Source organism: Aulostomus chinensis, chromosome 1 (genome assembly GCF_037954235.1).
Source record: "Aulostomus chinensis isolate RoL2024-O1b breed Wild chromosome 1, RoL_Achi_v1.0, whole genome shotgun sequence".
In the NCBI taxonomy this organism is placed as follows: Eukaryota; Metazoa; Chordata; class Actinopteri; order Syngnathiformes; family Aulostomidae; genus Aulostomus; species Aulostomus chinensis.
Window position 1 is genome coordinate 52972936 of NC_141320.1, and position 24788 is coordinate 52997723.

A 24788-nucleotide genomic window follows, 5' to 3' on the forward strand; every position below is an offset into this window, starting at 1 on the left:
TGCCACTGTGAGACTGTCGCTAGAAAACTGACCAACAGTAATAAACAATAATTTCATGTGGCATGCAATTAACAAAACACCTACACTGATGGTCGAGGGGGGGGGGGGTGGAGCCTATCCCAGCATCTACGGGCCAGAGGCGGGGTTCACCCTGGACAGGTCACCAGTCCATCACAGGGTCAGCACACAGAGACGAACAACCATTTATACCTACGGTCAATTTAGAGTGTCCAATCAGCCTCGTCCCCAATTACATGTCTTTGGACGGTGGGAAGGAGCCGGAGTACCAGAGAGAACCCACGCATTCATGGGGAGAACATGCAGGCTCTACACAGAAAGATTCCCCACCCGAGCCTGGACTCAAACCAGAACCTTCTTGCTGTGAGGCCACAGTGCTCACCACTGCACCATCATGCAGCCATGCTCTCTTCTACTTTCCTCAATTGTGTTTCTTTCATGTCCTCCTGAGATCAAAGACAGAATTCTAGCTACTGTCAAAGCCCTGATGACATCATCAGGAATTCTGACTTTGATCTGGAGACTCTTGCTTTAATCTGAATTTGATCTGACGAATGTTTTAGTTTAGGTTGCATGATACCGTCCACCTCATGTCTCCTGATGGACTGGTGACCTGTCCAGGGTGAACCCTGCCTCTTGAACAACGTCACCTGGGATCGCCCCCCCCCCCCCGTGACCCTTAAAGGATAAGAACAGAAAGTGGATGGAGGGATGGACTCAACACTGAAATCAGCTGATCTGATCCACATTCTAATGTTTCCTGTCCCTCTTTCGGAGTCAGTGAGAATAGTAGTGTATATAATAATGTATATCCAACCTTGTAGTATCTTTCCAAAGCTTTTAGTATTTCTTCTTGTTTCTACTTGTAGTTTTAGTGTCTGGATCTTTTCTTTTGATGTCCTGCTGTCTGCTCTTTGCTTTTGGAGCTTCCTTCAACAACTACCAGGCCTCCTGGGTACTGTAGGAAACATGGTCAAGTTCTTCTGACTTCTCCAGGAACGTCCTGCTCACATTGGTCTGTCTTCATTTTGACTCCTCCCACTGCCACAATGACCAGCCTTTATACTCTTGGTGACTGGGGCCCTGGTTGCTGCAGGCCTCAACACCAGCCTGTGGTTGTGAGCAGGGCAGAACAGAACTGACAGTATCTCCCATGCAGGACCTGGGTCAGCGCCTGGTGCCAGCTGGGGCACCGCTTTAACCTGGACCCCTAGAGGATCTTCTCCAGGAACTGGCCTTTTTGGTTCCATCAAGGCCTGAGAGGATGGTGAAGAGTGATCCTCCACCAGGCAGCACAGTCAGCAGCAGCCATTTTGTTCCACTAGAATCAAGTATGATAGTGACAGACTGGTGAGTACTTGCTAACTAACACTTCCTGTTTTTCCTGCTATTCTTCCATGAATGTGCTCATGTTGGCTGGTCCCCAACCACAGTTTCAAAGCCATGATGACATCTTTCATCAACAATCAGACTTATTTTTTCTCTATTAGGACAAATAAGGTTTCAACTGACATGGCTGGCCAACGTCCTGGAGTTCATTCAGCCTGGAGAACCAGGTGCTGGTTCCTTCTTTTACCAGGCAGGAACGGGCAGCAGATCCAAGATCAGTAGGTGAAGATGTCTGCTTTGACTGGTAGGAGGAAAGAGAGCAGGAGAGCTGGTCAGAGACAAAGACAGATCATGAAGAAGGAGTGCTGTATTCTGCTAGCACATGCTAGTGACAGTCAGAGATCAGGAGTCTCAGCAGGGAAAGATTCATCTCTTATTTCAGAGGACAATTGGACGTTCACTGGAAGACTGTGAATGTTTGAGGGTCAGAGGAGAAAAGAGGACAAGTGCACCTGTTGTGTGTGATGGGGCACCAGCATGGAGGAAGTTGTCAAACATTTTGAGCGAAAAAGCATGAATCTTCAAGTAAAGAATTAAAATGATTTAGTTCACAATGAGGTCTCTGTCATAAAACAAAAGGAACAACTGACTCCCTCACCATTTCCACCCTCTTCAACAGATTCACATTTCAAAACAACCAGGTTTATTTTGTTCCCTTCTTTCAGCAGAGGATGGTTTTGATCCATCCACCTCTGGGTTCTGGGCCCAGCACGCTTCCTCTGTAAATCCATATTTTGGGTTCTGGCTTGTTCTGCTTTTCATTTTGTGTTTGTATTAAAGTTCTGTTGCTTAAAAAAAGAGTTTTTTGCCTTTTTAAAAACACACACACACACACACACACACACACTACAGCCAAGCATATAGAATGATACAGTCTGAGGTGGTTTTGACTGGTCGGCACCAATGTGCACTGTTTGGCACTGAAGTCACGTGACTGAAGTCATCCAGTCACGTGACTGAAGTCATCCAGTCACGTGACTGAAGTCATCCAGTCATGTCAGTGATGTCACTCTGCAGGACTGTCACTGCCGTCTCATTCTAGAAAAGAATCCAGACTCCACCTGTGGCTCCATGATAACTGATGGACCTCTGGTTGGAGGCTGGACGATGATGTTTGGTCTGGGGGGGTTAAGATGGTGGGGCTGTTTCAGTTCTAGTGCTGAAGGCTTTCACCATGACAGTCAGACTCTCCTCTGTCCTTGATGGTCCCTCAAATGTGCAGTGTGGACCTCACACACTGAATTTAGCCTGAAAACTCTTCATGCAGGAGACTCAGAGTCTCTGTGGCGCTCGGCTGTTAACAGAGAGGCTGGTGGTTGGAGCCCCCCAGGGACCAGGACCAGGCTCTACTGGTGCTGAGGACTCTGTTGATCAGCTGCTGAGTTGCTACTTGATGTCCACATTGGTCTGTTTCATCCTGAGTAGTTTGATCCTAGCAGAGTCGCTGCATCGATGATCTGAATGTGGACGGACAGATTGACCCTCCACAGCAGACGCCTGTCACAGATCTCTGGATGAGACACTTTGAGGTAAAGCCAGGTTCTGCCAGTCCCACTCACATGTTTCAATCACATGTTCAGAGATGGGTTTGTTGTTCCTGAATCCATTTCTTATTTTCTGATCACCTTGTGGATTGTTCATCATTCTCCTCATCACCATACTTTAGGTTGCAGTACGAACACCTGAGTTAGTCTGGGGTTGCAGGAATCATACAGCATCCAAAAAATAGCAGGTTGAAACATTTATTTAAAAGAGTTTAACATGGTTACACACACACACACACACACACACACACACACACACACACACACGTGTATCAACATGATGTTCCGAATGTTTCACTGTCTGTGGTTGTCCAGCTCTCCTTGCCTCTTCACTGTCATTGTCAGAACTCGGAGCAGTCTTCCTCTCCAGGTGATGTCTCTGAGTGATGATGATTGCTGTCTGTTCAACCAGCTTCATTTGTTGATATCTGAGAAGGACTGAAGACAGCAAAGTGTGCTGATTGGCCAACAACCCCTCACAGGTCAAAGGTCACTGCTCTGAGGCGGACCAGTTTACTGTAACAGTGGTGGCACCATCCACTGCTGGCGCTCTCTTCAGTGCTTCTTGTTTCTGCCCTTTGTGTGTGAGCTCCTAGAGCAGCTGGTCCGGCTCCTCCCCCTTTTCTTTTCTATTCCTCTAATTTATTTTTTGATTTTCTATTTTTGTAATTCATCATCGATCTCGGCTCACGGTCGCTACACTCTTGACCTCCTGTGAGCCTTGAAGAGAGAGAAGCCACCTTTGTGTCGGAGAAGAGCAGCTTAGTCCAGGCAGCCAGCAGCCTGAGACCAGAGGGTCGCCCATCAACGCGCTTCCCTTCTTCATCGAGCGAATCTCAGCGGGAGCCACGGTCGACGAGGTGGAGGCTTTGGAGGCCGTCCTCCCACCAGTTCGTTGGAGAGGCGTCGTACATCGATGGGAGAATCCAGCTGAGAACGTAAGCCGGTTACGTTGGTTTTCACCGATTCAGGCCTGGACTCCTGTCTCGCTGCCAAACTCCGCCTGACTCCGTAGAGCTGGTCAGCCTCCACTCAGTCCTCTTCATTTGGTTGGAGGTCACCATCGTTCATCCTACACACCTTTCCACCTGCCTCTTAGCCGTGTACTTGAAGCTCAGATAAATCCAGGCTAATTCATACCTGCTACTCAATATGGGCCTTACTCTGCTGGAATTATCACTCTGTCTTAAGGGTTTCTTAATTGTATTAAATCCTCTTTTATTTCCAAGAAGTCTTCCAACTCATTCATTCATGCAAGCCACTGATCCACAAGACCTCATTGATGAGCTTCAACCTGAGACTGATTGTTTCTCGTTGGACGAGACACCCATTCAATGAGACTCATTGTCAGTCCATTGAAATCTACTGGTGTTCCTGGTGAGTTGATTTAACAACATGAGCTGACAGAATCTACGTTCAGGTAGGAACCACCACATCCAGGGGTCTGGACCTTTGAGCAGGCAGAGCCATCAAAGTAGCAGACTAAGCTAGCAGACGTTAGCATTGAGAAGAAACTGATACCTGAGCCTACTTTTGGGTCTGGTCAAGTGATGACACAATAATATGACATCATTGTCAGACTGACGCCTGCTCAACACTGACCAAACGCCGCCCTATTGCATTGTGGGAAATTTCTGCTTGGCTCCCGTCCATCAAAACACACAAAGAAATTTCTCCAGAATCAGTATGGATAGTGGATACAATTGAGTCCACACTGGTTTTTCATTCTGAGTCGGGTGCAGGTGTGGAATTTCAGACACAGTCTGTGTTTGTGTTGTTCATTCAGTGATTTTTCTTACAATTCCCAATCAAAGCCCCACATTGCTAAAGAACTCAAAATGATGCTAACAGTAATGTCGTGATAGTTGCTCATAAACTAAGTGATGCTGACAGTAATGTAGTAAGAGTTTCAAGTAACCTAAAAATGATGCAGACAGTAATGTAGTAAGAGTTGCTAATAACCTCAAAGTAATGCGACAGTGATTTCAGAAGAATTGCTAATGATCTCAAAATGATGCGACAGTGATGTAGTAAGAATTGCTAATGAACTCAAAATGATGCTAACATTGATGGAGTGAAAGTTTCGAAAAACCTCAAAGTGATGCTTACAGTCATGTAGTAAGTGTTGCTACGAACCTCAAAATAATGCGACAGTCATGTAGTAAGTGTTGCTACGAACCTCAAAATATTGCGAAAGTGATGTCGGAAGAATTGCTAATGAACTCAAAATAATGCTAACAGTAATGCAGTGATAGTTGCTAATGAACTCAGTGATGCTGACAGTGATGTAGTAAGTGTTTCGAACAACTTCAAAGTGATGCTGACAGTCATGTAGTAAGAGTTGCTACGAACCTCAAAATAATGCGACAGTGATGTCAGAAGAATTGCTAAAGATCTCAAAATGATGCGACAGTGATTTAGTAAGAATTGCTAATGAACTCAAAATGATGCTAAGAGTAATGGAGTGAACGTTTCGAATAACCTCAAAGAGATGCTGACAGTCATGTAGTAAGAGTTGCTCCGAACCTCAAAATAATGCGACAGTAATGTAGTAAAAGTTGCAACGAACCTCAAAATATTGCGACAGTGATGTTGGAAGAATTGCTAATGAACTCAAGATGATGCTAACAGTAATGTAGTGATAGTTGCTAAGAAACTCAGTGATGCTTAAAGTAATGTAGAAAGAGTTTCGAACAACCTCAAAGTGATGCTGACAGTCATTTAGTAAGAGTTGCTAATGAACTCAATTTAATGCTACAGTGATGTCGTGAGAATTGCTCAAAAACTCAAAATGATGCTTACAGTAATGTATTGATAGTTGCTAATAAACTCAAAGTGATGCTGACAGTCATGTAGTAAGAGTTGCTACGAACCTTAAAATAATGCAACAATAATGTAGTAAGAGTTGCTACGAACCTTAAAATATTGCGACAGTGATGTCGGAAGAATTGCTAATGAACTCAAAATGATGCTAACAGTAATGTAGTGATAGTTGCTAATCATCTCAGTGATGCTGACAGTGATGTAGTAAGTGTTTCGAACAACCTCAAAGTGATGCTGACAGTCATGAAGTAAGAGTTGCTACGAACCTCAAAATATTGCGACAGTGATGTAGTAAGAATTGCTAGTGAACTCAAAATGATGCTAACAGTAATGGAGTGAAAGTTTCGAATAACCTCAAAGTGATGCTGACAGTCATGTGGTAAGAGTTGCTACGAACCTCAAAATAATGCGATAGTATTGTAGTAAAAGTTGCTACGAACCTCAAAATATTGCGACAGTGATGTTGGAAGAATTGCTAATGAACTCAAGATGATGCTAACAGTAATGTAGTGATAGTTGCTAAGAAACTCAGTGATGCTTAAAGTAATGTAGAAAGAGTTTCGAACAACCTCAAAGTGATGTTGACAGTCATTTAGTAAGAGTTGCTAATGAACTCAATTTAATGCTACAGTGATGTCGTGAGAATTGCTCAAAAACTCAAAATGATGCTAACAGTAATGTAGTGATAGTTGCTTATAAACTCAAAGTGATACTGACAGTCATGTCGTAAGAGTTGCTACGAACCTCAAAATAATGCGACAGTAATGTAGTAAAAGTTGCAACGAACCTCAAAATAATGCGACAGTAATGTCGGAAGAATTGCTCATGAACTCAAGATGATGCTAACAGTAATGGAGTGAAACTTTCGAATAACCTCAAAGTGATGCTGACAGTCATGTAGTAAGTGTTGCTACGAACCTCAAAATAATGCGACAGTAATGTAGTAAAAGTTGCTACGAACCTCAAAATATTGCGACAGTGATGTCGGAAGAATTGCTAATGAACTCAAAATGATGCTAACAGTAATGTAGTGATAGTTGCTAATGAACTCAGTGATGCTGACAGTGATGTAGTAAGTGTTTCGAACAACTTCAAAGTGATGCTGACAGTCATGTAGTAAGAGTTGCTACGAACCTCAAAATAATGCGACAGTGATGTCAGAAGAATTGCTAAAGATCTCAAAATGATGCGACAGTGATTTAGTAAGAATTGCTAATGAACTCAAAATGATGCTAAGAGTAATGGAGTGAACGTTTCGAATAACCTCAAAGAGATGCTGACAGTCATGTAGTAAAAGTTGCAACGAACCTCAAAATATTGCGACAGTGATGTTGGAAGAATTGCTAATGAACTCAAGATGATGCTAACAGTAATGTAGTGATAGTTGCTAAGAAACTCAGTGATGCTTAAAGTAATGTAGAAAGAGTTTCGAACAACCTCAAAGTGATGCTGACAGTCATTTAGTAAGAGTTGCTAATGAACTCAATTTAATGCTACAGTGATGTCGTGAGAATTGCTCAAAAACTCAAAATGATGCTAACAGTAATGTAGTGATAGTTGCTAATAAACTCAAAGTGATGCTGACAGTAATGTGGTAAGAGTTGCTACGAACCTTAAAATAATGCAACAATAATGTAGTAAGAGTTGCTACGAACCTTAAAATATTGCGACAGTGATGTCGGAAGAATTGCTAATGAACTCAAAATGATGCTAACAGTAATGTAGTGATAGTTGCTAATCATCTCAGTGATGCTGACAGTGATGTAGTAAGTGTTTCGAACAGCCTCAAAGTGATGCTGACAGTCATGTAGTAAGAGTTGCTACGAACCTCAAAATAATGCGACAGTGATGTCGGAAGAATTGGTCAAGATCTCAAAATGATGCGACAGTGATTTAGGAAGAATTGCTCATGAATTCAAAATGATGCAACAGTAATTTAGTAAGAGTTGCTACGAACCTCAAAATATTGCGACAGTGATGTCGGAAGAATTGCTAATGAACTCAAAATGATGCTAACAGTAATGTAGTGATAGTTGCTAATCAACTCAGTGATGCTTACAGTAATGTAGTAAGTGTTTCGAATAACCTCAAAGTGATGCTGACAGTCATGTAGTAAGAGTTGCTACGAACCTCAAAATAATGCGACAGTGATGTCGGAAGAATTGCTAATGATCTCAAAATGATGTGACAGTGATGTCGGAAGAATTGCTAATGAACTCAAGATGATGCGAACAGTAATGGAGTGAAACTTTCGAATAACCTCAAAGTGATGCTGAAAGTCATGTAGTAAGTGTTGCTACGAACCTCAAAATAATGCGACAGTAATGTAGTAAAAGTTGCTACGAACCTCAAAATATTGCGACAGTGATGTCGGAAGAATTGCTCATGAACTCAAGATGATGCTAACAGGAATGTAGTGATAGTTGCTCAGAAACTCAGTGATGCTTACAGTAATGTAGTAAGAGTTTCGAACAACCTCAAAGTGATGCTGACAGTCATTTAGAAAGAGTTGCTCATGAACTCAATTTAACGCTACAGTGATGTCGTGAGAATTGCTCATTAACTCAAAATGATGCGAACAGTAATTAATAAACTGAAAGTGATGCTGACAGTAATGCAGGAAGAGTTGCTACGAACCTTAAAATAATGCAAAAATAATGTAGTTAGAGTTGCTTCGAACCTCAAAATATTGCGACAGTGATGTCGGAAGAATTGCTAAAGATCTCAAAATGATGCGACAGTGATTTGGTAAGAATTGCTAATGAACTCAAAATGATGCTAACAGTAATGGAGTGAATGTTTCGAATAACCTCAAAGAGATGCTGACAGTCATGTAGTAAGAGTTGCTACGAACCTCAAAATAATGCGACAGTATTGTAGTAAAACTTGCTACGAACCTCAAAATATTGCGACAGTGATGTTGGAAGAATTGCTAATGAACTCAAGATGATGCTAACAGTAATGTAGTGATAGTTGCTAAGAAACTCAGTGATGCTTAAAGTAATGTAGAAAGAGTTTCGAACAACCTCAAAGTGATGCTGACAGTCATTTAGTAAGAGTTGCGAATGAACTCATTTTAATGCTACAGTGATGTCGTGATAATTGCTCAAAAACTCAAAATGATGCTAACAGTAATGTAGTGATAGTTGCTTATAAACTGAAAGTGATGCTGACAGTAATGCAGTAAGAGTTGCTACGAACCTTAAAATAATGCAAAAATAATGCAGTTAGAGTTGCTACGAACCTCAAAATATTGCGACAGTGATGTCGGAAGAACTGCTAATGATCTCAAAATGATGTGAAAGTGATGTAGTAAGAATTGCTAATGAACTCAAAATGATGCTAACAGTAATGTGGTGATAGTTGCTAATAAACTCAAAGTGACGCTGACAGTAATGTAGTAAGAGTTGCTACGAACCTCAAAGTAATGCGACAGTGATGTCAAAAGAATTGTTAATGATCTCAAACTGATGCGACAGTGATGTAGTAAGAATTGCTAATGAACTCAAAATGATGCTAACAGTAATGGAGTGAAAGTTTCGATTAACCTCAAAGTGATGCTGACAGTCATGTAGTAAGTGTTGCTACGAACCTCAAAATATTGCGAAAGTGATGTCGTAAGAATTGCTAATGAACTTAAAATGATGCTAACAGTAATGTAGTGATAGTTGCTAAGAAACTCAGTGATGCTTACAGTAATGTAGTAAGAGTTTCGAACAACCTCAATGTGATGCTGACAGTCATTTAGTAAGAGTTGCTAATGACCTCAATTTAATGCTACAGTGATGTCGTGAGAATTGCTCAACAACTCAAAATGATGCTAACAGTAATGTAGTGATAGTTGCTAATAAACTCAAAGTGATGCTGACAGTAATGTTGTAAGAGTTTCTACGAACCTTAAAATAATGCAACAATAATGTAGTAAGAGTTGCAACGAACCTCAAAATATTGCGACAGTGATGTCGGAAGAACTGCTAATGAACTCAAAATGATGCTAACAGTAATGTAGTGATAGTTGCTAATCAACTCAGTGATGCTTACAGTAATGTAGTAAGTGTTTCGAATAACCTCAAAGTGATGCTGACAGTCATGTACTAAGAGTTGCTACGAACCTCAAAATAATGCGACAGTGATGTCGGAAGAACTGCTAATGATCTCAAAATGATGCGACAGTGATGTAGTAAGAATTGCGAATGAACTCAAAATGATGCTAACAGTAATGGAGTGAAAGTTTCGAATAACGTCAAAGTGATGCTGACAGTCATGTAGTAAGTGTTGCTACGAACCTCAAAATAATGCGACAGTGATGTCGGAAGAATTGCTAATGAACTCAAGATGATGCTAACAGTAATGGAGTGAAAGTTTCGAATAACCTCAAAGTGATGCTGACAGTCATGTAGTAAGTGTTGCTACGAACCTCAAAATATTGCGACAGTAATGTAGTAAAAGATGCTACGAACCTAAAAATATTGCGACAGTGATGTCGGAAGAATTGCTAATGAACTTAAAATGATGCTAACAGTAATGTAGTTATAGTTGCTAATCAACTCAGTGATAATTACAGTAATGTACTAAGTGTTTCGAATAACCTCAAAGTGATGCTGACAGTCATGTAGTAAGAGTTGCTACGAACCTCAAAATAATGCGACAGTGATGTCGGAAGAATCGCTAATGACCTCAAGATGATGCTAACAGTAATGTAGTCATAGTTGCTAAGAAACTCAGTGATGCTTACAGTAATGTAGAAAGAGTTTCGAACAACCTCAAAGTGATGCTGACAGTCATTTAGTAAGAGTTGCTAATGAACTCAATTCAATGCTACAGTGATGTCGTGATAATTGCTCAAAAACTCAAAATGATGCTAACAGTAATGTAGTGATAGTTGCTTATAAACTGAAAGTGATGCTGACAGTAATGCAGTAAGAGTTGCTACGAACCTTAAAATAATGCAAAAATAATGCAGTTAGAGTTGCTACGAACCTCAAAATATTGCGACAGTGATGTCGGAAGAACTGCTAATGATCTCAAAATGATGTGAAAGTGATGTAGTAAGAATTGCTAATGAACTCAAAATGATGCTAACAGTAATGTGGTGATAGTTGCTAATAAACTCAAAGTGACGCTGACAGTAATGTAGTAAGAGTTGCTACGAACCTCAAAGTAATGCGACAGTGATGTCAAAAGAATTGTTAATGATCTCAAACTGATGCGACAGTGATGTAGTAAGAATTGCTAATGAACTCAAAATGATGCTAACAGTAATGGAGTGAAAGTTTCGATTAACCTCAAAGTGATGCTGACAGTCATGTAGTAAGTGTTGCTACGAACCTCAAAATATTGCGAAAGTGATGTCGTAAGAATTGCTAATGAACTTAAAATGATGCTAACAGTAATGTAGTGATAGTTGCTAAGAAACTCAGTGATGCTTACAGTAATGTAGTAAGAGTTTCGAACAACCTCAATGTGATGCTGACAGTCATTTAGTAAGAGTTGCTAATGACCTCAATTTAATGCTACAGTGATGTCGTGAGAATTGCTCAACAACTCAAAATGATGCTAACAGTAATGTAGTGATAGTTGCTAATAAACTCAAAGTGATGCTGACAGTAATGTTGTAAGAGTTTCTACGAACCTTAAAATAATGCAACAATAATGTAGTAAGAGTTGCAACGAACCTCAAAATATTGCGACAGTGATGTCGGAAGAACTGCTAATGAACTCAAAATGATGCTAACAGTAATGTAGTGATAGTTGCTAATCAACTCAGTGATGCTTACAGTAATGTAGTAAGTGTTTCGAATAACCTCAAAGTGATGCTGACAGTCATGTACTAAGAGTTGCTACGAACCTCAAAATAATGCGACAGTGATGTCGGAAGAACTGCTAATGATCTCAAAATGATGCGACAGTGATGTAGTAAGAATTGCGAATGAACTCAAAATGATGCTAACAGTAATGGAGTGAAAGTTTCGAATAACGTCAAAGTGATGCTGACAGTCATGTAGTAAGTGTTGCTACGAACCTCAAAATAATGCGACAGTGATGTCGGAAGAATTGCTAATGAACTCAAGATGATGCTAACAGTAATGGAGTGAAAGTTTCGAATAACCTCAAAGTGATGCTGACAGTCATGTAGTAAGTGTTGCTACGAACCTCAAAATATTGCGACAGTAATGTAGTAAAAGATGCTACGAACCTAAAAATATTGCGACAGTGATGTCGGAAGAATTGCTAATGAACTTAAAATGATGCTAACAGTAATGTAGTTATAGTTGCTAATCAACTCAGTGATAATTACAGTAATGTACTAAGTGTTTCGAATAACCTCAAAGTGATGCTGACAGTCATGTAGTAAGAGTTGCTACGAACCTCAAAATAATGCGACAGTGATGTCGGAAGAATCGCTAATGACCTCAAGATGATGCTAACAGTAATGTAGTCATAGTTGCTAAGAAACTCAGTGATGCTTACAGTAATGTAGAAAGAGTTTCGAACAACCTCAAAGTGATGCTCACAGTCATTTAGTAAGAGTTGCTAATGAACTCAATTCAATGCTACAGTGATGTCATGAGAATTGCTCATAAACTCAAAATGATGCGAACAGTAATGTAGTGATAGTTGCTAATAAACTCAAAGTGATGCTGACAGTAATGTAGTAAGAGTTGCTACGAACCTTAAAATAATGCAACAATAATGGAGTGAGAGTTGCTACGAACCTCAAAATAATGTGACAGTGATGTCGGAAGAATTGCTAATGATCTCAAAATGATGCGACAGTGATGTAGTAAGAATTGCTAATGAAATCAAAATGATGCTAACAGTAATGGAGTGAACATTTCGAATAACCTCAAAGTGATGCTGACAGTCATGGAGTAAGAGTTGCTACGGACCTCAAAATAATGCGACAGTGATGTCGGAAGAATTGCGAATGAACTCAAAATGATGCTAACAGTAATGTAGTGATAGTTGCTAATCAACTCAGTGATGCTTACAGTAATGTAGTAAGAGTTCCGAATAACCTCAAAGTGATGCTGACAGTCATGTAGTAAGAGTTGCTACGAACCTCAAAATGATGCGACAGTGATGTAGGAAGAATTGCTAATGAACTCAAAATGATGCTAACAGTAATGTAGTGATAGTTGCTAATCAACTCAGTGATGCTTGCAGTCATGTAGTAAGTGTTTTGAATAACCTCAAAGTGATGCTGACAGTCATGTAGTAAGAGTTGCTACGAACCTCAAAATAATGCGACAGTGATGTCAGTAGAATTGCTAAAGATCTCAAAATGATGCGACAGTGATGTAGGAAGAATTGCTAATGAACTCAAAATGATGCTAACAGTAATGTAGTGATAGTTGCTAATCAACTCAGTGAGGCTTACAGTCATGTAGTAAGAGTTGCTACGAACCTCAAAATAATGCGACAGTGATGTCAGTAGAATTGCTAAAGATCTCAAAATGATGCGACAGTGATTTAGTAAGAATTGCTAATGAACTCAAAATGATGCTAACAGTAATGGAGTGAAACTTCCAAAATAACCTCAAAGTGATGCTGACAGTCATGTAGTAAGAGTTGCTACGAACCTCAAAATAATGCTACAGTGATGTAGTAAGAGTTGGTAGTAAACTCAAAATGATGCTAACAGTCTTGTGAGCTCCATCAAGACCCAGGCCACTATTTGTGGTCATGCATCATTGTGGCTGACCAATGGTCCAACTTCATCAGTCAGTCAGAGACATTAGCATTTGTCGGTCTGGCCTGCTGCCAAAGACTAACACTGCTTTAGTTGATTTACCTGTGCAGCCATGTCACGCTCCTCTCTGCCGCCTCCACGGTCAGACGCCAGGTTAAACCAGCCAATGGCGTAAGAATCACTCTCAGAATCTGAAGCGCTCGTAGCTGCAGGGTTTTTCCACACAGCTTCTGTTGAGAGACAAAGTCCATCACTTGATTAACTCTCACCAACAGAAATGTGCAGTTTTCCACTCAGGACAGCTGCTGCATGCTGCTGTTTGTAAAAAGAAGGTCCAGTGGATCCGTTCAGTTCTACATTATTCAGCAGAGAGATGTCACCATTGAATAATGACCATATTTCCTAAAATTATAGCTCAACCACAGAGGGACCAGGCTACTAGAATGACCTCTGTTTACTAGAAGTGCTTCTCCTATGGTGGTGAACTCCTCAGCTGTCAGTGGAGTCAAATCTGTCTTAGAGAGGCCAGAGGTTCCCACACTGGTTCCCTCTCATCATGCAGCCCTGACAGCTGTGTGTGCTGTTCCAGCGTGTTGGCACCTCACTGATGAGTTTCAGGGTTGGCCCTCCCATCTGTTGCTGCACCTGAGCCAGCTTCTCCTTGGCTGTAGTGCTGATCTGAAGGATGTGACAGTGTTCCTGGCTTTGTGTCTGATGATGGAAGTGGGGATCTGATCACAGGATTTTCTGACTCCTAGATTCAGACGATGTGCAGTGCAGACTGAGTGGTGAATTTGGAGCTGTCTAGTGGATGCTGTCATGTTTGGTGCTGCGTCGCTCAAAAGACACTTGACTTTGTTGGTGATGGCCCAGTCCTCCATCATGCCTCTTTGGACTGGGGCCAAACTGTCAGCAGGGTGACTTTGTGGAAAGTCTTGCACTCCCAACACATTCATTCTCACGAATGCAGTGACAGGTCAGAGCCAAGGGAGCCTCCATGTCCACAGATGTCCACATGGCAGCTGGACTTCCTTTTTCACTCCTTCCCGTTCCTCCTGGTACTTTTTGGCCACCGTTTGTTTGATGGTCTGAAAATGACACCCAGAGTAAATCAATACATTGAAATTAGAGATGAAATAAACTGGAGATATCAACGACTGCTTTAGATCATTTCCACACAAACCTTTCTGGTTGGCAAACATATGAGGCTCAAGGACCTGAACCAGTTCCCTGAACCCTTCCCTCTCAACAGTGCTGAGGGGCTGGCAGTCCTTCAGGATGAAATTCAGCAGAGCCTCATCCAGCATCTGCTTCCTGGAAGCTGGATGGTTAAAGATGAAGGAGAGAAGAAATGAAGAGGAATTAATGATCAATGAAGCAACTGTGAGTCAGTTGGAGAGTGGCTGTTACCTGAGTTCATCCTGGTGGATCTGGGACTTCATTCTCATGCCTGGCCCCATCATGCCTCAGCACTGAAGAGGTGCTTTTGTTGAGATGAGACGCTTCTGTCCAACAAATGCGACATTCAACCTGCAGAAAAGAACATGAGTGCTCAGCTAAAAGTTCCTTTCTTCATGGTGACTGGTGTTTCTTAGTCTGAGACCACCAGGTTTCCAATGAGGTGTATCGGATACGTTGTTGTGTGCCGCTGAAATCCGTCCAATTCCGGCGTTGTTTCCTCATGAAACATGTTTGCCTTAAAGCTCATTAAAGTGTTGAACCACAATATCGTTCACCATAACTGAGTCAACTTCAAGATAACCTACTTCTACATTCCAGTCCCGGCTGCTCCTGTTCTGCTGCAGTCCAGAAAACAACAACCCGATACAATTGGCGCTCCTTCCCACAGCTCCGGCCCGGATCCGCATGGTTCCGCTGACTGACTGTGAGACGCGCTCCCTCCAGAGTGGCACAGCTCGATGGGGGTCCTTATCTGGCACGGGGGCGTAAAACAGGTGCGACTGGAAAGCCTGGTTTATTCTGCGTCGAGGGAACGCGTTGCTCTGCAATTCACCGCCAAGCCGCTAGGGGGTGTGGCTTTGTCTTTGTATTGTTTACGGGGCTCTTGTCGGATTCCTTGGTTTTCTTCCGGTCACAGACAACAATTGTTGGCCATTTGTCAGTCTTTGTAGTGCCGCGAATAATCCTTTCTTCGGCTTGGTCCATTTTTTCTTGAAGCTTTCACCACAGAAACTTTGAAAATGGCGGTGTTGTTGTGCTGCGACTGAACCGGAAATGACGTTCTGAGCAGACCAATTACAGTCCTCGACGTTGACGTCACCACGCGTTGACGCGACACGGAGGCAGGATTTTGTTGGGGTTTGCGTGGACGCGACGCAGAAGCATAAATCAGGCTTTAGTGGTTTCGAATCTCACGCCAAGCCGGAGAACCAGGTCTTGAATCAGTCACGTGGTCACTGCCGGTCGGCGAGGCTTTGGACGTCACTAAATACGTCATCGATAATCGTTTTTCAAAACGAAATCCTGGATCACTCCACTCATCACTACCGCTGCTACCAGGTTAGCGAGTCTGGAGTGGCACAGAGAACAGAGCTTGGACTCTGCTCGTTTTGAAGAAGACGAAGAAGAAAAGAAGCGGAAGGCCTCGGTCTTTGTCTCCGGAAGGCTGAGTGGCGCCGGTAGAACCTCAACATGTGCGCCGCGCAGCTGCTGCGGGTGTCGGTCCAGGAGCGGATCCTCGCCGCCGCTGAAGACTTCCTGCTGCAGCTGGGAGAAGGAGACTCAGCGGCTGGAGTCCCGGTGCTGAGAGCGCTGCTCACCGAGCGGCTGGCGGCGGCCGCGGAGCAGATCGTGGCTCTGCTGGAGGAAACCGTGGCGGAGTACGAGCGGGAGAACCGCCGGCAGAGGTTGCTGCTCGATGCCGTGGTGAAGCCCCGAGTCAGGCTGGACAGAGCAGGTGAGTCCCCCCACACTGACCAGGAGAACCGAGAGACCGCAGTCCTGCCAGCAAGTGTGTCCGGTCTGGTTGTGTCCGTAATCCGGGTCATTGTGCTCAGACCGTCTGAGCAGGAGTGGAACAACGTAGAAGTGTTTCGTAGTTGACGGCTATTCAGTGTTGGTGGAGCCTTAAAACCTCACCTGGCTCGGGACACGCTGGGCGCCATCTTGGCTGCCTCCTGACCAACATGTAGATGGCGCTGTTTGGTTTCCAGGCTGCGTCCTTCCCGCCGTAGTTCTACTGCTTTTTGTATTTGTATGGAAGAAAAAAACAAAACTAAGAAACACGGAGAAACATCTCATAGGTTACACGTTACAAATTTTGTCCCAGCCAGAGTTTTCCTCAATTACTGGAAAGGAAAGGGACATTTCCTGATTGTTATTAATAAAGTAATCTTAGACCTTGGCTGACTGCATGTTGCTGTGTTTGGGTGGGCTGACATTTTTAGCATCAGTACAGGTCACAGTGGTCCAGCACTCACCTCTCATTCTAGAAATGAACATTCTGACTAGCAGATGTGATCATGAATGGACAAAACCATTCAGCAGAGGGGACCAGTGACCTTTGACCTGGGTGACCCAACGTTGATCCAAGCATCTGAAGCCAGCGTTTCTATTCCCAGTTTGCTGACTGGTCGTCAGTAGCAGGACGTCTCTTTTCATTGAGTTGATTTCTGTTTCTGTCTGTTGCTCCGCTGTTTCAGAGTCAAATGAAGAGATTTCTGATGTTGCTGTTTGTGTCCTGCAGATGTGGAGCAGCTGCTGGTGATTAAAGAAGAGGTTCCCCCTGAGCTGCAGGACCCAGAGCCCCCCCACATTAAAGAGGAGTGGGAGGAGCTCTGGACCAGTGAGGAGGGAGGGCAGCTTCAAGGGCAGGAGGAGGCTGATATCACCACGTTCCCCTTCACTCTGGTTCCTGTGAAGAGTGAAGGGAACGAAGAGAAACCTCAGTTCCCACATCTTCATCAGCGTCTAACTGAGGAGAACTTGAAAGAAGAGTCTCTGAGCAGCAGCCCAGTTCATCCTCTGAAAACAGAAGCTGATGGAGAAGAGTGTGGAGGACCAGAACCAGAACCAGCCAGCAAGGTAGATCCAGATCCACTTGTACAACCCCAGACTGAAGACCAGATGTCAGACTCTTCTGAAGCTGAGACTGAAGTCAGTGAGGATGATTGGGTCAGACCTGATAACACGGCCACTTCTGAGCACAAGGAACCCTTTGGCTCAAGGAGGAATATGCTTCAGAAATTGAGCCCAGGACAGGAAGCGAGTCATTGCAGCTCAAAAGAACAAAAACTAAAGACTGGAAGAGAATCAGAGATCATCAGGAACGTGACCTTTGGTCCTTCTGAATCTGAGACAGAAGTCAGTGAGGATGAGCGTCCCTTTAGGTGCTCAAAGTGCAGTAAAGGTTTTAGTTACAGAAGGAATTTGGATGTACACATGAAAACACACACTGGAGAAAAACCATACCCGTGCTCAGTTTGCGGCACAGGGTTTTCAGAAAATGGATATCTAAAAAGACACATGAAGAGAACACATACTGGAGAGAAACCATTCCCATGCTCAGTTTGTGGCACCACATTTGCAGAAAAGGCAAGTGTGAAAAGACACATGACGAGAACACATACTGGAGAGAAACCATTCCCATGCTCAGTTTGCAGCACAAGATTTTCAGAAAGGGGTTGTCTGAAAAGACACATTAGGAGAGCCCATACTGGAGAGAAACCATTCCCCTGCTCAGTTTGCGGCACAAGATTTTCAGAAAGGGGTTGTCTGAATAGACATATGAGAAGACATACTGGAGAGAAACCATTCGGCTGCTCAGTGTGTGGCAAAACATTCTCAGAACAGGGACATCTGAAAAGGCACCTGAACGTGCACACTGGGGAGAAACCATTTCCCTGTGCACTTTGTGGCAAAAGATTCTCACAAAAGGGAAATCTGGGAAAGCACATGAAAACGCACACTGGGGAGAAACCATTCCCCTGTGCATTTTGTTGCAAAAGATTTTCAGAAAAAGGATGTCTGAAAAGACACATGAGGAGAACACACACTTGAGAGACATTTGTCTTGCTGAATTAGTTGCAAAAACTTCCTAGATGAGGAAAACATGAAACAACACAACAGAAAAATGTCCTTTGTCCATTCTGTGTTGGTGTGACTCAAACTGAGTAGATAATGCAATCTATCATGGTCGTTCAGACCCAACTTGGAGGTTCTGGTTTAAGAAAGCGTTTTTGAGATAATGCAGCAGGAAATAAACTCAGTTAACCTGACATAATGGAGCCATCATTGGATATGACGGTGAGGGGGCTGATCTTATTTTCTCTGAGGTCACCATGGAAAGATCCACCTGGTACCACTTACTGATCTTTGTATTGACGTATTGATCACTGATCAAACACTGAATTATCTTTGAGTGTCTTCAGACTATCTTACATGAGTGTATGTTATTGTTACGATGGTTTCTCTTCCTGGTTCCTGTCAATACATGTGCAGCTGTCAAGTCTTTCATCACTTGTTGGTGCAGCCTGATAATAAAGAATTACAAAAGTCCAGCCTAGATGGAACTCATACATGGAGTTTTAGACAACTGCTGGCCTTCATCCAGCTTTATTGATAAATATAATTGAGTATCATCTGTGTAACAATGGAAATTTATGAACTGTTTCCCAATAATATGACCTAAAGGAAGCATACATAAAGTGAAGAGTATTGGCCCCAGCACTGAACCTTGAGGAACACCGTGTTTAACTTTGGTTTGTATAGAAGATTTATCATTAACGTCTACAAACTGAAATCAACCTGATGAATACGATTGAAACCACTTTAATGTTCCCTGAATGCACAGTTTAATCGTAATAATGGTACACTTCAGAATTAACGACAGCACATATACATTTGTTGTGTATGTACGCTGAACTTGAACAGTCCGTTGTCCCAATGGAGGCAAGTGAGAGTGAGGCCTGCAGCCAGACTACAAGGTTGGTGCTGCCACCCCAAGGGAGGTGGAGAGGGCAGAGGCAGGGGTCAGGAACACACGGGGGAAGGGGAGGGGAGGATAGTACGCGCCATTTACGTCACCAAGGCAGAAGGAGTTCTCCTGGAGGATAAACAATGGGGCAGCCGATAAGGAAGCTGTGGGTTTGGGCAGAGGAGCACACATTCCAATCTGTCTTCTCTTTCAGTCCAATCCAAATTGTAAAGTTAAATTTCTGGTCTTCAACATCACTCTCCTCTTCGCAGAGCGGCCAACTGCTCCGAGATGGTTTCCATCTTGGGTTTCAGTTCAAGAGTCTGTTGTTGCCCCGCTCTGCCAACCTCAGTCATTGCGTTGTCAATGACTGAGGTTGTGTGAGCTGCACATCACATCAAGTGTTGATGCCCACCAAGGGGTGTCTTTTTAAAAAGAGGAATATTACGCCTCCATTTCACACAGACGAGACGGCAAATTTGGCACATTTTCTGTCTAAAAAGGGCTGGAGAGAGATGGAGGTGAGGGAGGAGAGGAGACAGAGAGGTGGGGAAGAGAAGAGAGAGAGACCAGACATTATGTTTGCTGCTCCATTTTGATTGTTGCTCTCCAGCTTCAGCTCAATAAAAACCTCTTCTTCACATCAGTCCCATGTGGAGCTGCGTTGTTCCAACAACACTGAGCTCTCAGCTCATAGCAGTTCTACAATAAAGGTTCCAACACAACGTTCCATTGATCCATGAACAAAGCAGGCAGTGAGACCATGATGATGTCACATCTGTCCACTGTCCAGATGTCAGAGCTGAAAATGATAGGATGCCATGTTCCCTTCAACAACAGTCCAGCAGAAAGCCACCATGAAGACCTGAGGAGAAGCAAGGCAGCTCACCACAGTCAGGAACTCCCAGTCACCTCAACAAGGTTTCTGTCCACTCACGTTCAACCAGACCAGCAGATCACCTGCATCCCCACTGCCTCACCACCAGAGGGCAGTAGAACATCAACCATAGAGGCTCCCACTGAGGAATGAACACCACCAGCAGCAGACAGCTCTCCCTCCCTGACAGCATTTAAAGGAGATGAATGATGGATCATCAAACTCCACCATTCACTGTGACTCAGGGCCACTCCCTCTGCTTTGACTCTCTTTGATTGTTTGTCTTTGTTTTATTCAAACAAGTTGTTCCTCCTCTCTCTCTTCTTGCTGCTCTACCCCCCCCCCATGTGATGTCTACTACCTCCTCCTCCTTGATGACACTCATTGTGAGGTCTCTTCATCAGCCCTCCTCTGCTTTCTGAGCCACAAACAGTTTTTCTGAGTCGCTAAAACCCCGAACTCCATCTTGAACCCAGACTCTCAGAAGCCTGACCACATTTACTGAACTGGTCCCTCTTTGGTGAAACCATCACCACGTTTCTGAAGGCTCTGAATGTCCTGATGCTGATGTCATTCTGCTTCCTCTGACACAGGCAGGTTTGGTCCGTTCTGTCACTGTGACATCAAAGACTAAATGCTGAGATCAAGAAGAACATTTACAAAACATGAACAAAACGATGACAGAATTCTTTGTCCTCCTCCATCACCACGATGCCATCGATGGTCCGTTACTGTTGCAGTGCAGTAACATCATGAGTTGTGTCAAACCATCTCTGTCAGCTCTGCCAGTGTCTGGAGTGACGTCTCCAAGGACACTTGCTGCCAGGACTACAGAGGAAACATCAACATCTGTTTGCATCTGGCTTCAACTGTACTTTTCCTCTAGGTTCAACTTTGCTAGGTTACAGTGACTTGTGTACAGAGTAGTGACTTGATCAGCTGGTGGTGATGATGTAGCTTTAGGATGCTAACACAGTTGTTACTCAGGGCATCGCTGGTTGTAATTTAGAGTCCAATGAGAAACGCTCAGTCTCAGGTTCCAGCTTGTCAGTGAGTTCTTTGAGGGTCAGAGACTTACATACAAATATAAAAACCAGTTGAAACACTTCCTGGAATTTTAAGAGGATTGAATACAAACAAGGAAGCGCGTAAGACAGAGTAATAATACCAGTAAAGCAATGAAGGCATATGGAGGATCAGACATGAATCACAAGATTTATCTGAGACTCAAGTGGACGGCAAAGGTAGCAGGTGAGAAGGTGTTCAGGATGAAGGGTTAGTGACCTCCAAACAAAGAAAACTCCTGAATGGAGGTTGAGCAGAGTCTGAGGAGTCAGGTGGAGCTGGCAGTGAGACAGGAGTTGAGGCCTGAACAGATGCAGCACTGGTCTTTGTCACTGTGACAGCACGACAACCAACAGGACCTGCTTACGTTCTCAGCTGGATTGTTCTCATCAATGTACGGAACCTCTCCAACGACCTGGTGGGGGGACGGCCTACCAAGCCTCCACCTCAACGACCGTGGCTCCCACTGGGATTCGCGATGCTCTTCTCAGGCACAAGGTGGTTTCTCTCCACTGGTCAGGATGGAGATTCAAGGCTCACGGGAGGTCAACAGTATTGTGACCGTGAAAAGGGGGAGAGGAGAAGTTCTGTTTAAAGTTAAAGAACAAAGAAACAAAAAAGTAAGCAGAAGAGAAAGAAAAGGGGAGAGACGGACCAGCAGCTGGAGGAGCTCACGGAAAAATAAGAAGCGCTGAAGAGCCTGAACCCAACCAACTGTAACGGATGGTGTCGTGACTATCATAATAAACTGGTCCGCCGTGGGGGTGACCTTTGACCTGTGTGGGGCTGCTGGCCAATCAGCACCCTTTGCCGTCCTCAGTACTTCTCAGATATTCCTGTATTAAACGGGTCAACAGAGGGCAGTCATGCATCCCTCAGATCCTCTACAGCAGGGGTTTTCAGTTAAAATTCTCCTGGGTCCAGTTTTCAAACCTCTTCAAGCTTGGGTCTGGAGGCCTAGCACAGTTTTTCATGACTGCTGATTTCAGTGATAGGCCCACGCCTGCATGTTAGCCAGCAGTCGAGCTGTGCTTTATGATCCAGGGGCATCTTTAGCCGATGGAGGTAGACTTTAAGCCTGTTGTATCAGTGTCTGTTTGGTCAACAATGAACTTTCAGATCGAATGAAGTCGCCGACATTTCAATAATAGTCGCTTTTATTGTCTGCTTTTTTTCCACATTAACCTTAAACCTATTGTCCAGCAGGGGGCAACATAAAGAGAAGAGTGAAATGAAAATGGATTCAAAAATACTCAGAATTTACTGGCATTTGACTGCACGTATATGACTATGTGAGTGTGTGTGTGTGTGTGTGTGTGTTTTGAAGACGACTTCTTGACTCCATTTTTGTTGTCACTCTTCTCTTAATTTTCAGTTTCACTCATTAAAATGAAGCAGCTTTGACGTGTTTACTTCTCTTGTGCATCAACAACTTTGGTCTTTAAACTCCTAACAAACACACCACACGTCACTCACTCTATAGATTAAATCTGCTGATAACACAAAACACGTGACCTTGTGACCCTGCATGACGTTTTGCTCCAACTTTCCAGAACTAATAGGAGGAACAGCATGGACCGTTCTGAGCAAGAACTCTGACATCACCATCATCATGAACAAGAAGGCAGTAGGACTCAACTTCAACAAATCTGAAATGTCCCCTTCAGCTCCTGCTACTTTGAACTGATGCCTAAACCTTCAGTTTCCATTCATCACTCAGAACCTCTCACAACCACAGAAGAACAAGCAAAGGTTTGGAGCAGTAAAGCCTTCAATAATGACATCATCATGTTTGAGGGTTTTCTTCCCTCAAACTGTTTCTACCAACACGACAGAATCCTGGAAATATTTCAGGTGTTGACCTCCCAGCAGCCTGAAGGTCAAGCTGCATTATCTGTTATGTTGCTGAGCAGAGGAGGGAGCTCAATGGTAGAGCGCTAGCTTAGTATGTGAGAGGTGGTGGGATCGGTGCCCTCGTTCTCCAGAAGACTTCAGCTTGTTCTGTTGTTGAGCTCTGATGAAACCACTGACTTTGAACCACACACAAAGTGAAGGAGTGACTTAAGATTGATGGCACCTGAGGAACTTCTAGGTTTCCTAAAATCAACTGGAAATTCATTCACCAGTTAAACAGTGACTCTACCAGAGGGGGTGTAGCTCAGTGGTAGAGCGCATGCTGAGCATGTATGAGGCCCTGGGTTCAATCCCCGGCATCTCCAGCTGGTCCTTTGTAGCCTTCATCTTGTCAGCTAAAGTGATCCTTAAATGTGACAACAGTCGATTAACTATCAGAAGACATCTTCTACATGTTCAAGGTGGGCGAACTTTCCACAAATATTCAAAATTACTTTTGAAAATGAAAACATAGATCAAACCTGCCCTGTCAATCACCCACAATGGGCGGATCGTCCCACTCCCTATCAGGTTCCCCACTCCGCGACCCAGGAGGCTCCCTCTCCCTATCAGGACTAGAAATCCATTGGGGTCTCCCTGCTCAGGTAGGAGTCCTGCCCACAACGTTAAGCTGTTGATGTTCTAGAGGAGACAACATCTGATCTTTGTTAGATCCACCAGTCAAAGGGTTTCTTTAAAGGCTGTAGCAGCTGAGAATGAGGAATTAATAACCATCTTAGTGAGGACATTTTGAAACATGATGACATTTTATTGACTTGTAGCACTGCAAAAATCATCTCCCCGCCAAAAACCCTCTTCTCCAACTCTGTACTCAAGTTGTCTCCTCATCAGGCACCACAGGATCCAGGACGTTCAGTCAAAAAAATCATTAGTGATTTTAAAAATGGCCATCAGACACAAAATAAGACTTCAAACAGGTTTACAATTTTATTTGATGTTGACACATTTTGTCCATTTTGCCTCCACTCTGTCCTTCATCCCATCATTTAACATCAGGACTGCTCCCAGATCAGCTCCATGACCTCATCCCTGCACCAGAGTACCGCCCAAGTTCATCAAGGATGGCCAACATGAGCAGGTCTAGATTCACCTCCATCTTTGGAGGCTGTTGAATTTCCTCCTGAGGACCGTCAGGCTGTTTCCTTACTTTGCTGTGACCCAACAGCAGACAGCAACAAGGACTATGGTGCACTTGGTAAAACCACCATCTGGAGTCTGGAGCAAGATGCTGATGTGATCCTTTGATGAGTTTAGAATCAGTCAGAGATCAAAGACTGAAGCAGGAGATCAATGCTCAGAACCCAGAGATCAAACACAGAATTCCGACATCACACATAGAATTCAGACATCAAACACAGAATTCAGAGATCAAACACAGAATTCAGACATCAAACACAGAATTCAGAGATCAAATACAGAATTCAACGATCAATCAATGTGAGGAACCAGCGTCTCATGTGAAGATGCTTCTGAACTCATGAAGTGAAATCCTACCATATAGAGATAAATGAGTCCAACTGGACCTGAACA

At 43.4% G+C, this 24788-nt stretch overlaps 1 protein-coding gene and 1 non-coding gene across 2 annotated transcripts in view; both read left to right on the top strand.

Annotated features, from left to right (window-relative positions):
* The window catches only part of LOC147272201 (protein NLRC3-like), a 109679-nt gene that overhangs the window by 57514 nt on the left and 27377 nt on the right, over positions 1-24788 (top strand). The window lies entirely within an intron of this gene.
* On the top strand, positions 23492-23563 carry trnaa-agc (transfer RNA alanine (anticodon AGC)). The gene has a single exon. It is a non-coding gene; the product is annotated as a tRNA-Ala (tRNA).